The sequence below is a fragment of the Papio anubis genome, chromosome 11 (assembly GCF_008728515.1).
Source record: "Papio anubis isolate 15944 chromosome 11, Panubis1.0, whole genome shotgun sequence".
NCBI lineage: Eukaryota > Metazoa > Chordata > Mammalia > Primates > Cercopithecidae > Papio > Papio anubis.
In genome coordinates, this window is record NC_044986.1 from 40,119,396 (window position 1) to 40,132,629 (window position 13,234).

Here is a 13,234-nt window from a genome sequence, read left to right on the forward strand (position 1 = left end):
TTACCAAAAATAGGACGGCATTATGTCTTATTAGTGAGTGGGTGGGCGGGTGGGTGGGAGCAGTCATCTTGCATAGGATGTCGGCAATCTCAGAAACCTCTGGGAGTCTGCTTTTCATGTAGCAAACAACCTAGTAAGAAAAACTAGCTTTGGAGCCAGCCCTGGCTGGAAAAAAAATGAAGTTAAATGAAACTCTCTCCGCAACATTGGGCTAAAACCTTTTGCTGTTTCTTGCTGAGCCTACCTGGCTGATGCCATCAGTGAAAGACAAATCAGAACAGATGAAGAATGTGACTTTCAGGGGATAAATGTGAGTAAATACTTTTCTGACATTTATTAACTGTCATGAATGATTGATTTTCCTATCCCCCTGGGTCCCCCACGTAATTCATTCTCTCCTTCCGTGACAAGGAAGGGAAACAGAAGTGCGGACCCTCTCTGTGTATAATCCACCTCCCTCTCTTCTCCTACCCTCCCTTCTTTGGCAGTAGCACCAGAAGCCTGGAAGGAACTCCCTGCCAGCAGGAGGCGGCCAGCTCTAGCTTCCTGGGGCTTTGAAAAAGGCCTGGCTCAGTCCCGAGGCTGTGACATGGTGGAGGAAATGCTGGACTAAGAACCAGACACCTGGCTTTGAGAACCCAGGTCTGCTGTGAACTCACTGAATCTATTCTCCTGTCTGTAAAATGGGGATGATAGTAGAGATATGCTGGAATTAAATGAAAATGACCAGCTATGTTACTCATGTACTCGATAGGTGAGGATGGGCTGTTGGAAAAGAAAATTCATTTAAAGAAGCAATCAAGAGGCCCTGGCCTTGGGGTGGGGTAGTTTAGTGCAAGAGAGTAGCAAGACTCTTGGGATGGAGGAAGAGGAGGAAAACAGTCCCGTGGGTTATTTCACTATGGTGAAGGTGGCCATCCTTCAAGCTGGCACGACCAGCCTGGGATATCAGTCCACATTCCTTTCTCCTCTAGCTTCTTAGACTGACAGTATTAAAAGGACTGCTTGAGCAAATGCTATTTTGACATAACCTCATTCTGCATCAGAGCTCAAAGCATTGCCATTCTACCCTTTCGCTCATGCAGCTGGCCCCATGCTAACTTCAATCCCTTGTTCAGTTCTCTGTAAGCTCTTTGCAGGGCACAGTGGCGTTCATGTGCATTCTCACATTTGATAACTGTCTGTTTACCCCAGAAGACTGCAAGGTCCACGAAGTTAGAGACCCTGCTAGGAACCCAGGGCTTATGTAGCATTGTGCATGTAGCAGGCAACCTGGGTGGCTATACCAGCAACAGCAGAGTGTACAGCCCATTCATGGTCATGCCCAGCCAAATAACTTACAGTTATACCTTGCAGTTCTCATAAAGAGATCTAACCTAGTCAAGGAAGTCAGGGGCCAATTCCCTGAAGAAGCAGTGACTGAGCTGAGTTCAGAGGTAAGGAGGAGTAGCAGAGAGGGTTGGTGAGAACACTCCAGGTAGAGGGAACAGCATACATAAAGTCTGGCTCATGATCTGCAGAGCAATGGAACACCTGTGCAGAATCAGGCAGAGGAGTGATATTATCTGGTTTGTGTTTCAAAAGGACCAGTAGGTTATTATCACTAAGTCAGTTTTTGTGGGGTTGTAAATACTGTGTGCTGTTTTTTACAGAAGGGAAAAAGAAAAACTCTTCATTCAAGAGAAGTCATGATTTTAAAGTATATTCTACGAACGCTTCACTGTCAAGGACTCTGTGGAGGAGGGAATGGAGGACAGTGTTTTTAGAAGCTGTGACCTCTGGGCAAGCCTCACTTTAAACAGTGAAAGTGTCGCTTAAAAGTTGGCTGCAAGTCAGGTTTTTGTCCACTAAACCCTGCTTCAAGTGCCCAGTGGAAACTTGCTCCATAAAATAATTACGTGGTAAAAGTTTTATGGAGGATGGTTTTTATTCAAAGTCACCCCCTAAATCAACTGACTTGTAAATGATGTGGTCTGTAACTACAAAATGAAGACCCCGAGAAGCTTCAGGGACCTCAAAGATCCTGGATTCAATACCTGCATATTACAGACAGAGAAACTGAGGTACGGAGAGGACACACAGAGGCCACCACCCTGCATGAGATGAGCCCCATGGCAGAAACTTGGTTACAATGACTAATGTAATCGATCAGGCTAAGTCACTCCCTACATTTCACTTTCAAATGTTTCAAATCATGAAGATTGCTTGACTAGCTGTTGGCTTTGTGGTATGAAGACACAGCCAAAGAAAGGGTGAGCAGTCTTTTTCTTTTGACTTGGTAAAGCTAGGAAGGCAAATGAATGAGGGAAAGAAATCATATCCATATTATTCACTTTGCAGCTGTATTTATCTAGCAGTTCAGTTTGTCAGTTCAAGGGGGAAAAGGACCATTGGGGAGGGGAGGGGAGGAGAAACTCTAAGGACAAATTACAATGGGCATTCTGAAAAGACAGTAACTTTTTATTTTTCTGTGGCATTTAAGACCCAGACTTGAATTCTTTATTCAATTAAAAACACCCACTAAGGTCAGGCAAAATTTAACGATGTAATGCAGGATGCTGGTGGCCTTTTTGGGAGCAGAAACCACTTCCTGGCTCCAGAACTGGATCTGAGGAGAGACTCAGGGAGATGAGGGCAGGTTGCTGCATTGAAGTCTTGAGAGGACTGAAGAGGGGGCTCCATTGCTGATAAAGCTTCCCATCCTACTGCTCCAGGAAGCCCCAGGGAGCGCAGAGATGATGTGGGAAGCAGGAGGTGGAAGCTTAGGGGTTTCCACCATCTTGGAGGCCTTCAGATAAGGTGTAACCACCCACCTGTGGATCACAATAGGGACCCTGGGGAGAGGGGCTTGGAAAGGATTAAAGCAGAGTTGGAAGGAGGCCCAGGGAAGCCAGGAGGCCGAGCTGAGGCAGGCTCAATGCCCAGTCTGAGCTGCAGAGGAGTAACTGAGCTCTGCACTTTGCCAGCCATATGACCATGGACCGATTTACCCTGCCTAAGTCACAATTTTCTCCTGTGTAAAACGAGGATAATAATAGTATGTATCACATAGAGTTGTTGAGAAAATGAAATATGATAATGTATCTAAAAGTGCTTCTTGTGCAGTCTGATATGTGTGAAAGATTTATTATCATCATCACCATCATTCTCATCATGGTTGCAATAGGACTTGCATTCTGAACATGTGACTCCTGGGACCTGGGAAGCAAAGCTCTCAAATAAAAATGAGGTTAGCTGAAGCGTAGATTCACTCTGGGAAGCAGACACTTCTGAGCAGAATGACACACCGTGGCCTTGTCAAGGCTTCTGCCATGGGAAGGAACTAAGTTGCCTCCTGGAAAAAAAAAAATCTCACCAGTTTGGGTGAGAGTAGGAGCACCCACGCTTGGCCCAAGGACAAGGTCCAGAAGTGGAGATTTAAGGTGGTTGTGAATACAGGATGAAGACTTTTATCAGCCTACTGCCCGTGAGCATATGTAAGTTAAAAGGGAGTAAGAGGAATCTCTTTTGGGATCCCTGTAGCAAAATGGGACTTCTCTCTAGTGTGGTGGGCACCATTGCGTGGCATGCAGGTGCTATAAGGAACTATGCACAATCGTGACACCAGGAGCTGCTGAAGAGATAAGATAAATAATGCTGCCATCCAGGCCTGGGGATCAGACTAAAGTCATGGAATTTTTCACCAGGAGCAGCTAAGCCTTAGTGGCCCAGCAGCAGCTCAGCCTTGATGGCCAAGGAGCAGTGACAGCCCTGCAGACATCAAAGGCACTGGGAAAGGATCCCAACAGGGAGGCAGAGCAGAAGAGAAGGAAAATGAGGGACAAGAAATAATATTTGGGAGCAAATGTACAGTGTTCCCTGGGCATCCTCAGAAAGACTGGAAGGGGGTTCCTGTCTGGGGGCTTCTGGTGGTTCTGGAAGAGCTGTTGAAAGCAGAGTGAGACAGGAACAGCATGTGCCTGGTTATGATCCCAGTTTTCCCCTCAGGCTGGTGTGGCCTAGGAAACACACATTGTGCAAGTAAACAAATCACTATTAGGAGCTTAAAAGATCAAGCTTGGCCTTGCCTCCTTTTACAAACACTCAGACATGCAAACTGGTGTCATTTTAAGCAGCTTTCTCCATAGAGCAGGGTTTGCAAAGCTGCATGTCAGATATGATAGTGAATCGGGACATCAATATCAATCTAGTGAGTAAAAGTAGAATTTGAAAAATAAAATCATTTCAAATACAAAATCAGAGCATATTGCACCAGTAAGGATAACTATTGCCTTGTGAAGGCTTTGTTTCCATTCTTTGTGTATGTATGTAGGCAGAGTTGTGATAGAAATTGTGCTTCTTTCAGTTTACAACAACAACAACAACAAAAAAAAGAAGAACAAGAGAAAACAAAAAGAAAGGGAAAAAGAAAAACTGCATGAGAGGATGCTAAAGATCCTTTCCCAACCCAGGAGTCCAAAATGGCAGGGAAATGATGTTGACTCCAATAAATTTCACTTACTGGTTGAAGTTAGCAATTAGACCTGTTGGAATATTGTTTCTGTTCTTCACTGGCTGTGTGAACTTAGGAAAGTTGCTTAGCTTCTCTGTGCCTCATTTGCAACAATGAAGTAAAAATAACAATACTATGTCTGCATTGTTGATATTAGGATTAGTGATGATGTACATGGAGAGAATGTTCTAAAAAGGCATTGGACTACTGATAGTTCCCCTGGAAATAAGTGGGAAGGGGGCAGCGGGCCAGATCTTTAAGATTACTTAGCAGTAGTGTGCCATTAGGATTCTTTGGTAGCAAGTGACAGACACTGACTCTACCAACATAAGCGTAATCTTGTTGCCATGGTGATAGAGTGACTCACAGAATCCAAGGAAGGGTTGACCAAGCAGGATTTAGAATGAAGGAACTTGTGAAAGCTTGGGAATCTATGTGGCAGGAGCTAATGGATGATGCCCTCTGGCAAATTCAGTCCAACCTGTTCTTATCCTCATGTTCCTCCCCAAAGGATAGAGTATGATGGACTGAGCTTGTGTCAGGCGCCCTGCCCATTGCCCTGGGAAAGTAAGGCACCTTGACTGGCAATCTCACCAAGAGTGCACATGGTGGGAGAGAGGTGGTTCCACAAAAGCAAGTTGGGTACTGCTGTCAGAGCAGAGAGAACAGGCTGGGCAGGTGAAACCCAGGGAAGCTCATTTGGGTAGGAGTGCTGGGCTCTGATACCTAATATCATTGGCCCTTGCCCCTAACTCAATCTCATGGTTTTAAAGAGAAATGACCAGAAGACAATTTAGACAAACAGATATGAATACTTTCTCCAAGGACAGCTACACTTGCGTGTTCTAACTGTGGAATCCGGATTTTCACCTCTTAGAGTCCATGAGAATAAAACTTGGGCCAAGAAAGGGGTTGAGAAGTAATAATGAAAGCTGACTCCTATAAAATGCGTATTATGTGCCAGCTGCCATTCTAAAGCATTTTACGCATATTAACTCACTTAATCCTCATAATAATCCCATAGGCTAGATAGATATTACCGTTATTTCCCCTATATTAGCAGAAAAGGAAACAGAGGGTCAATAGGTTAAGTCGTGTGCCCAGGGTCCTGTAGCTAGTGAAAGGTGGTGCTGGGATGGAAACCAGGTGTCCTGGCTCTGATGTCCACAGCATTAGTCACTGCTGGTCACGGCCTCTCTGATGGGCTGTGTAGAATGAGGGATACTGTGAGCTGCTTCAAAGCTGGTAGTGCCTCACTGGCTGGGCGCTACTATTGTACTACAATTCCCAGCATGCAACTGGGCTGGCTATCATCTTAACCCCTTCTTCACCAAAAGTGCCTCACTGTCTTGGGTAAAATCTTTTTTACTGGCAAAATCTGATCTCCCTCATGGATAATTATGCAATTGAGGCATAAATGTAGATATAAGTGGCAGTAGATAGTGGAGAGGGTAAGATTCTAAGTTAAAATACCCTCCTCATTTTTTAGTATTTGAAGGAAGACATTGGAGATTACTATGGGAAAGATTTTTTTAACTTAGAAATGTGTACTATGAAAACGTCGATGGGGATGTTTTAAAGCACCCATTCTCAAACTTGGCTACACTTTAGAATCACCTGGGGAATTAAAAAAAGTACCTAAAGTTTGGGTCACATTTCTAGAGGTTCTGATTTAATTGTTCTGGGGTGTGACTGTTAAAAGCTCCCTGTGAAATTCTACAGAGTTCCCCATGGGTATAAAACAGGAGGCACAGCTTGTCATGCAGTGGGGGCATATGGGGAAGCATCAGGGCTGGTCAGGGGCCCGAGGGAGCAAAGGGAAAATGCAGACAAGAGCCTTTATTGCGATTTCTGCAGGAATGGTAATGCGAGACAGAGTAAACAGGCTCAGGATTGGCTCCTTTGAATAAGTTCAGTGAGCTTTGGGGCATACGGACTGTCCCTAGTTGTCTGTTACCTGGCCCTGGGGTGATTGGAGCAGGTGGATGGTGGCCCTGAGAGACAGCCCAATAAAGGAAATGGTTGGGGGTATGGACGCTGGCTTGGTTGGTTTGCATTGGAAAGGTGTGCTCTCCCATGTGAGTCATTTACTGTCTCTCGGAATTTGCTAACCCCGGGAGGGGCAGTCCCTCCAAGGTCAGCACAGCTCCAGTTGTCAAAGCATCAGGATACAGAAAATTTAAAAACATGCTTAATATACCCTTCCACTCTTCAGCAGAAAGCAGCTAACTGGGCTTAAAGAGAACTGGCAACAGCTTGAAGCCTGGGGAACCATCCCATTAGGAGTGGTGTTCTGCAGCGAAGGAAGCAGGCGGGCCAGTGAAACCAGGCGGATTTCAGCCCCGGCCCTATTTAGCTGACCAAGATCCCAAACCTGTCACGGAATGACACCCAGGTGAATGGGAAGAAAGGCGGCAAGTTCTGCTTTAAAAAGCCTCCTTGTAGAGACATCTGCACTCCCATGTTTATTGTAGCACTCTTCGCAATAATCAAGATATGGAATCAAATTAGATGTCCAACAACAGATGAATGGATAGAGAAAATGTAGCATATATACACTATGGAATACTATTTAGCCATAAAAAAAAAAGTGAAGTCCTGTCATTCATGGCAACACGGATGTTGGAACTGGAGGACATTATGTTAACTGAAATAAGCCAAAAACAGAAAGTTAAACACCACATGTTCTCATTCATACATGGTAGCTTTAAAAAGTTGATCTCATAGAAGTAAAAAGTAGAACAGGGGATACTAGAGTCTGGGAAGGGTAGGGGGAGGTGGGGGACATACAGAGAGTTTTGTTAAAGGATATAAAATTACAGCTAGAAAGGAGGAATAAGTTCTAGTGTTCTGTACCAATGTAGAATGACCATAGTTAACAATAATATAGAGTTTCAAGTAGCTGTAGCTAGAAAGAGGATATTGAATGTTCCCAACACAAAGAAATGATAAATATCTGAGATGATGGATATGCTGATTATCCTGATGTATCAAAACATCACTATGTATCCCATGCATATGTACACTTATTATTTGTCAATTAAAAAATAAATTTTTAAGAAAGCCTCCTTGAAGCAGTACCCACAAATTATTTATCTTTCTATACCCTTGACTAAATGATCATTACCTGGGAGAAACGGTTAAAATGGTCTTGTAAAAGAGAAAAGTTAGTTTAGAGATGTGGGCTGGTACTTTCCTCTTGAAAAATAGAGTTTTTTCTTAATTTTTGTTACCAAAGTTAAGTATGCTGAATTTATACATTTCTTTTTTTTTTTTTTTTTTTTTTTTTTTTTTTTTTTTTGAGACGGAGTCTCGCTGTGCTCCCAGGCTGGAGTGCAGTGGCCTGATCTCGGCTCACTGCAAGCTCTGCCTCCCGGGTTCACGCCATTCTCCCGCCTCAGCCTCCCAAGTAGCTGAGACTACAGGCGCCCGCCACCACGCCCGGCTAGTTTTTTGTATTTTCAGTAGAGACGGGGTTTCACCATGTTAGCCAGGATAGTCTCGATCTCCTGACCTCGTGATCCACCCGCCTCGGCCTCCCAAAGTGCTGGGATTACAGGCTTGAGCCACCGCGCCCGGCCTGAATTTATACATTTCTATGCCTATCTTCAAACTCGAGCAGAACCTGAATTACCCATTGATTGGAGTTTATTGCTTATGTCCCCAAGGGAAGTGCCTCCTCTGGCTCATGCTGTTGGGAGAAATTGAACCAGCCCTGCTTTCTCTCCCGGGTTTAATTCCCAGCAAAGGAAAAACAATGTAATTCATGATGATGACAATGACAATGACGACAACAACAATAACCAACCTTTAACACATCCTTATAATGTGCCAGACCCTGTTGTAGGTGCATTAGAATCATTACCTCATTTAATCATTGTAACATAGTTTGGTTAATTTGCCCCCATTTTTCATATGAGCAAACTGAGGCATGGAGAGGCTAGGCAGCATGGCCAAGAATAAGAGGCTGCGCTGGCTTAAAAGTGAGGCATTCAGATATTAGCGTCCGTGCTCTTAATTGCTCCACAGCACCATCTCCTTGGATCGCAGTGATTCCTGGAGCAAAGGTAATCTGATCTTACACAGGAGCAGGCAATAACTGCCTGAGTATAGAACTCCTATGAGGCGATTGGTATTGGAACTCTGAGCTAGTCTAGTTACATAACCAGCATAACCCTTGGAAAAGCTGTCGCACAAGAGAAGGCTGCCTCTGGGACTAGAAGAAAGAATATGCCAAGATCTGGTTCTGCAGTAGATGAGCTGTTTGACCTTGGGCCCAACTCTTCACATTTAGGCTCTGATTTTCAAAGGAAGTTCTTGGGCTGGGTAATCTCTGGAGATCCTGTCCTGTAAGCAGCCCCTGCCAGCACTCCTACTGGGGAGTGATTACCATAAAGACAAGGAAAGTGTTAAGCAGGTTCTTGCACCTCCCAAAGTAAGTAGCAAATAGCTGTTTGGGTGTCCTGAGGAGTTCTGAAAACATTGGGCCTAGTTGCCTCCTGCTTCATCTTGCACCATATGCCTGAAGCTAGTGAATGAATAAACATCACTCATGGCTATTTCTGGATGCTCAAGAAACTTTGAAAGAAAGAAAGGAATGATTATTTCGTGAGGAGAGTATCTAGAAGACCCAGGGGAAGACAGGGTAGGGAGGAGAGTGAGGATTCTCTTTGTTTTGATCTTAGAATTCCCATTAGGTGGACTGGAAATGCTAGACTTCCCATTGTTGAACTGGAAACGCTAACATCCTGAAACTCTTAGGACCTCTGCAGGAAGAATTGTCCTGCCCCAAATGCTCTTAGCACCCCCACTGAGAAGGAGTAAAAGAGTTTCGCACAGTGGAAACACTGCGAACCTCTGTGCATTTTTCTGAACATCAATCAATAATCCATTAACTCGGGGAAGCTGAATGCTCTTCATACAGGAATCCAAAATAAATTACAGATATTCTCTAGGAAGAACTGTAGAAAGGTTCTGCGAGCTTGAACAAGGCATTTCATTTCCTTGGGCCTCAGTTTATTTATCTTTATAGCACTAATATTCTATAACTTCCTAATTTCTCTCCCCAGAAAGGAGAAATAACTTGTAAACACAGAGGCTTAGAAAGAGTTTGTTTTTCCCACTCGGGGCATGCTAGGTGCATGTACTGCAGTTAACCAAAATGCACATGGTAAAGTTTAAGCCAAAAGAATGCAGAATCAGGCCGGGTGCGGTGGCTCACGCCTGTAATCCCAGCACTTTGGGAGGCCGAGGCAGGTCGATCAAGGTCAGAATATTGAGACCATCCTGGCTAACACAGTGAAACCCCGTCTCTACTAAAAAGACAAAAAAATTAGCCGGGCGTGGTCGCTGGCGCCTGTAGTCCCGGCTACTCGGGAGGCTGAGGCAGGAGAATGGCGTGAACCCGGGAGGCGGAGCTTGTAGTGAGCCGAGATCGCGCCACTGCACTCCAGCCTGGGCAACAGAACGAGACTCCGTATCAAAAAAAGAAAAAAGAAAAAAGAAAAAGAAAAAGAAAAAAGAATGCAGAATCAAATTATCCCAGAATATGTTTAATGAGGTATGATTTTAACGATTTAGCGTTTTTTTCTGGAAACATATTTGAATTTTATCAGACCTAAGCACCAAAAATTTAGGTAAGGTCATGGAAGGCCACCCTTTCTAGACTTGAATAGAAATCTACTCAAGAAAAGAAGTTTGTTACGGGATTAAAAAAAGAATATTCTAAGTCATGGGCAAGGTGAAAATAATCTAGCCAGAAAATATATTTGGGGGCGGTACTAAGGAAAAGCAGTGGCTCTAAGAGGTATTGCCCTAGAGTGGGGTGTGGTTATTGTAATATAAAGTTGAAAATATGATTACTTTTCTATCTTCCTCTGCTTCTTTATGCCTGAATCACTCCCAAGACAGTTCTTGGAGGTTTTCTTTTGTTTTGTTTTTCAACATTTTTATTTTTGAGACAGAGTCTCACTGTGTCCCCCAGGCTGGAGTGCGTGGCGCGATCTCAACTCACTGCAACCTGCGCCTCCTGGGTTCAAGCGATTCTCCTGCCTCAGCCTCCTGAGTAGCTGGGACTACAGGCCCCCGCCATCATGCCTGGCTAACATACATATATATAGTGTTTTTAGTAGAGACGGGGTTTCGCTATGTTGGCCAGGCTGGTCTGCAGTTATTTTTTTTAAAAAAAGATCCTTCTTCATTCTTTCGAGGAAGCTATTAACTACTTTTGTTTTGTTTTAGTTTATTGGTTTAAGATTCTGAAGTTAAGAGGAAAATCATGCAACTAATCTGTTCATGCTTTGGAAACTTGAACTTCATGATGTTGGATTTCAGCCTTTTTGCTTTTGCCTTATCCCTTTAGAAGGGATCTGTTTTGTTTTGTTTGGCTTTATACTCTCGTTCTGGAAGAACTCAGAGCTTTCCATTGCTGCTCGTGACTTATGGCCTGTGTTACACCCATTGGTTTCTGTAGGAATGATGACCCAAGAAGCGAAGAATTTGACCGCAGAAAATAGCAAAGCAATGACGAAACTGGTTATGACCACAGGATTAGTGCCCTGAGGGTCCAGGGCAGAAATGGGTGTTAATAGCAGGGAAGCACCAGGCTTCTGCACCAGCCTACTGCTGGCTCACATTCAACACTGCCCCTATTGCTCCCAGCAGTGCAACAAAGAAGGCAAAGGAACCCAGGCTTGCTGAGCCCCCTGCAGGCCAGGTGCTTCCCATACCTTGTCTCTATTGATCATTTCACCTGTCCTGTGAGCAAGGCATTATCCCCACTGAAGCTTACAGAGGTTAGACTTGTCCAAGACTATATATTTTGGCTTCAAACTGACTTCTGTCTGTTTCCAAAAATATTTTTCATGTGACTTCTTATTCTTTGATGTATACGAACTTATGGACAGTTTTTGAATTTTTGTCTATGTGAAGCACATATTGTGTGATGTATTTGCATGGGGCCAGGCATGGTGGCTCATGCTTGTAATCCAGCACTTTGAGAGGCTGAGGTGGGTGGATTACCTGAGGTCAGGAGTTCGAGACCAGTCTGGCCAACATGACAAAACCCCATCTCTACGGAAAATATAAAAATTAGCCAAGTGTGGTGGCAGGTGCCTATAATCCCAGCTACTCAGGAGGCCGAGGCAGGAGAATCATTTGAATCTGGGAGGCGGAGGCTGCACTGAGTTGAGAGTGCACTACTGCACTGCAGCCTGGGAAACAGAGATCGACTCTGTCAAAAAAAAAAAAAGTCTGCATGGTATTGTTTGCTTATATGATGTTTAGAGCAAGGAAATAACTGAGGCTGACCACACTCTGGCTCTGGAGGCTTTCTGGGGATACCTGGAGGACTCTTCGGGTCATACCAATCCACTAGGATGCAGCCTAATGTGAAGATTACAACTCAAGTCTTGGCTTTGCTATTTAGCAGCTGAGTAACCTTGGGCAAGTTTTCCTACTCTCTCAGCCTCAGTTTCCTCATATATGGCATGGAAATAATACTGGTGCTTCTCTCACAGGATCACTGTGAAAAGAACATGAGATGCCCTTTGCAGGCACATGGATGGAGCTGGAAGTCATTATCTTCAGCAAACTAACACAGGAACAGAAAACCAAACACCGCATGTTCTCACCCAGAAGTGGGAGCTGAACGATGAGAACATGGACACAGCGGGGGAACAACACATACTGGGGCCAGTGGCGGGCAGACGGGGAGAGGGAGAGCATCAGGATAAATAGCTAATGCATGCTGGGTTTAATACCTAGGTCATGGATTGATAGGTGCAGCTAACCACCATGGCACACATTTACCTGTGCAACAAACCTGCACCTCCCGCACATGTACCCCAAAACTTAAATAAAATAAAATTTAAAAAGGACACGAGATAATGTAAGAAAGTAGTTAGCACATAGAAAGCTGTCACTATTCCAGTATGTCTCCTACTACCCACGGTGCCCCTTATATAAGAGCGCCCTCCTGAGGCTATCAGAATAACTGGGGGCGAGACAGGGACTGAAAGGGGACACCAGGCCTGAAGAGTGGCGAGAACAGACTGGAATGGATGCCTGACCGAAACTACACCCGTTCAACCCCAGGCCTGTGTAATAGGCACTTCCACTTTAGTGTAAGGGTAGATCCCAGAACCCTGAAGAAACACAGCCCAGAGCTGGCATCCTTCTGGCCATTTGCTAGAGTGGAGCCAGATTTCAGAGGGCTCTCTCAAATGTCAATGTCAGCACTAGGAGCTGATAGTTAAAGCTTTGCAAGAAAACAGCATCCAGTCTCTTCTTTTGCTACTCTCATGGGCCAACATGAAAGTGAGTAATGATGGACACAGGCCTTGCTTAAGTGGTGAATCTACTGTCCAACCTTTGACTATAATTATGTTGCTCAGATTAGAACTAAGTAAACACTGGATTTGTTTTGTTTTTTTACTGCGAGCAAGTGAATCTTATTTCTTACTCAGCATAGTTGTCCAAGTTTGTTTATTCAACAAATGTTTAAGCGTGTTCTCTATGTGTGGCACACGTGGCACTGGGCATTCAGTAGAAAGCTAGAGGCCAGGTGTGGTGGCTTATGCCTGTAATCCCAGCACTTTGGGAGGCCGAGGCAGGTGGATCACCTGAAGTCAGGAGTTCGAGACCAGCCTGGCCAATTTGGTGAAACCCTGTCTCTACTAAAAATACAAAAATTAGCTGGGCATGGTGTCACATGCTTGCAATCCCAGCTACTTGGGAGGCTGA

At 44.5% G+C, this 13,234-nt stretch overlaps 1 long non-coding RNA gene across 2 annotated transcripts; it reads left to right on the forward strand.

The window, feature by feature from the left end:
• The first annotated feature begins 225 nt into the window (after positions 1-225).
• LOC103887656 lies at positions 226-4,617 on the forward strand. 2 transcript variants are annotated; one of them, XR_651849.4, is made up of 3 exons: positions 226-310; positions 489-642; positions 1,653-4,617. It is a non-coding gene; the product is annotated as an uncharacterized LOC103887656 (long non-coding RNA). The 2 variants fall into 2 exon arrangements; XR_004176934.1 differs by having other exon boundaries at positions 234-310; positions 492-642.
• The last annotated feature ends 8,617 nt before the right edge of the window (positions 4,618-13,234 follow it).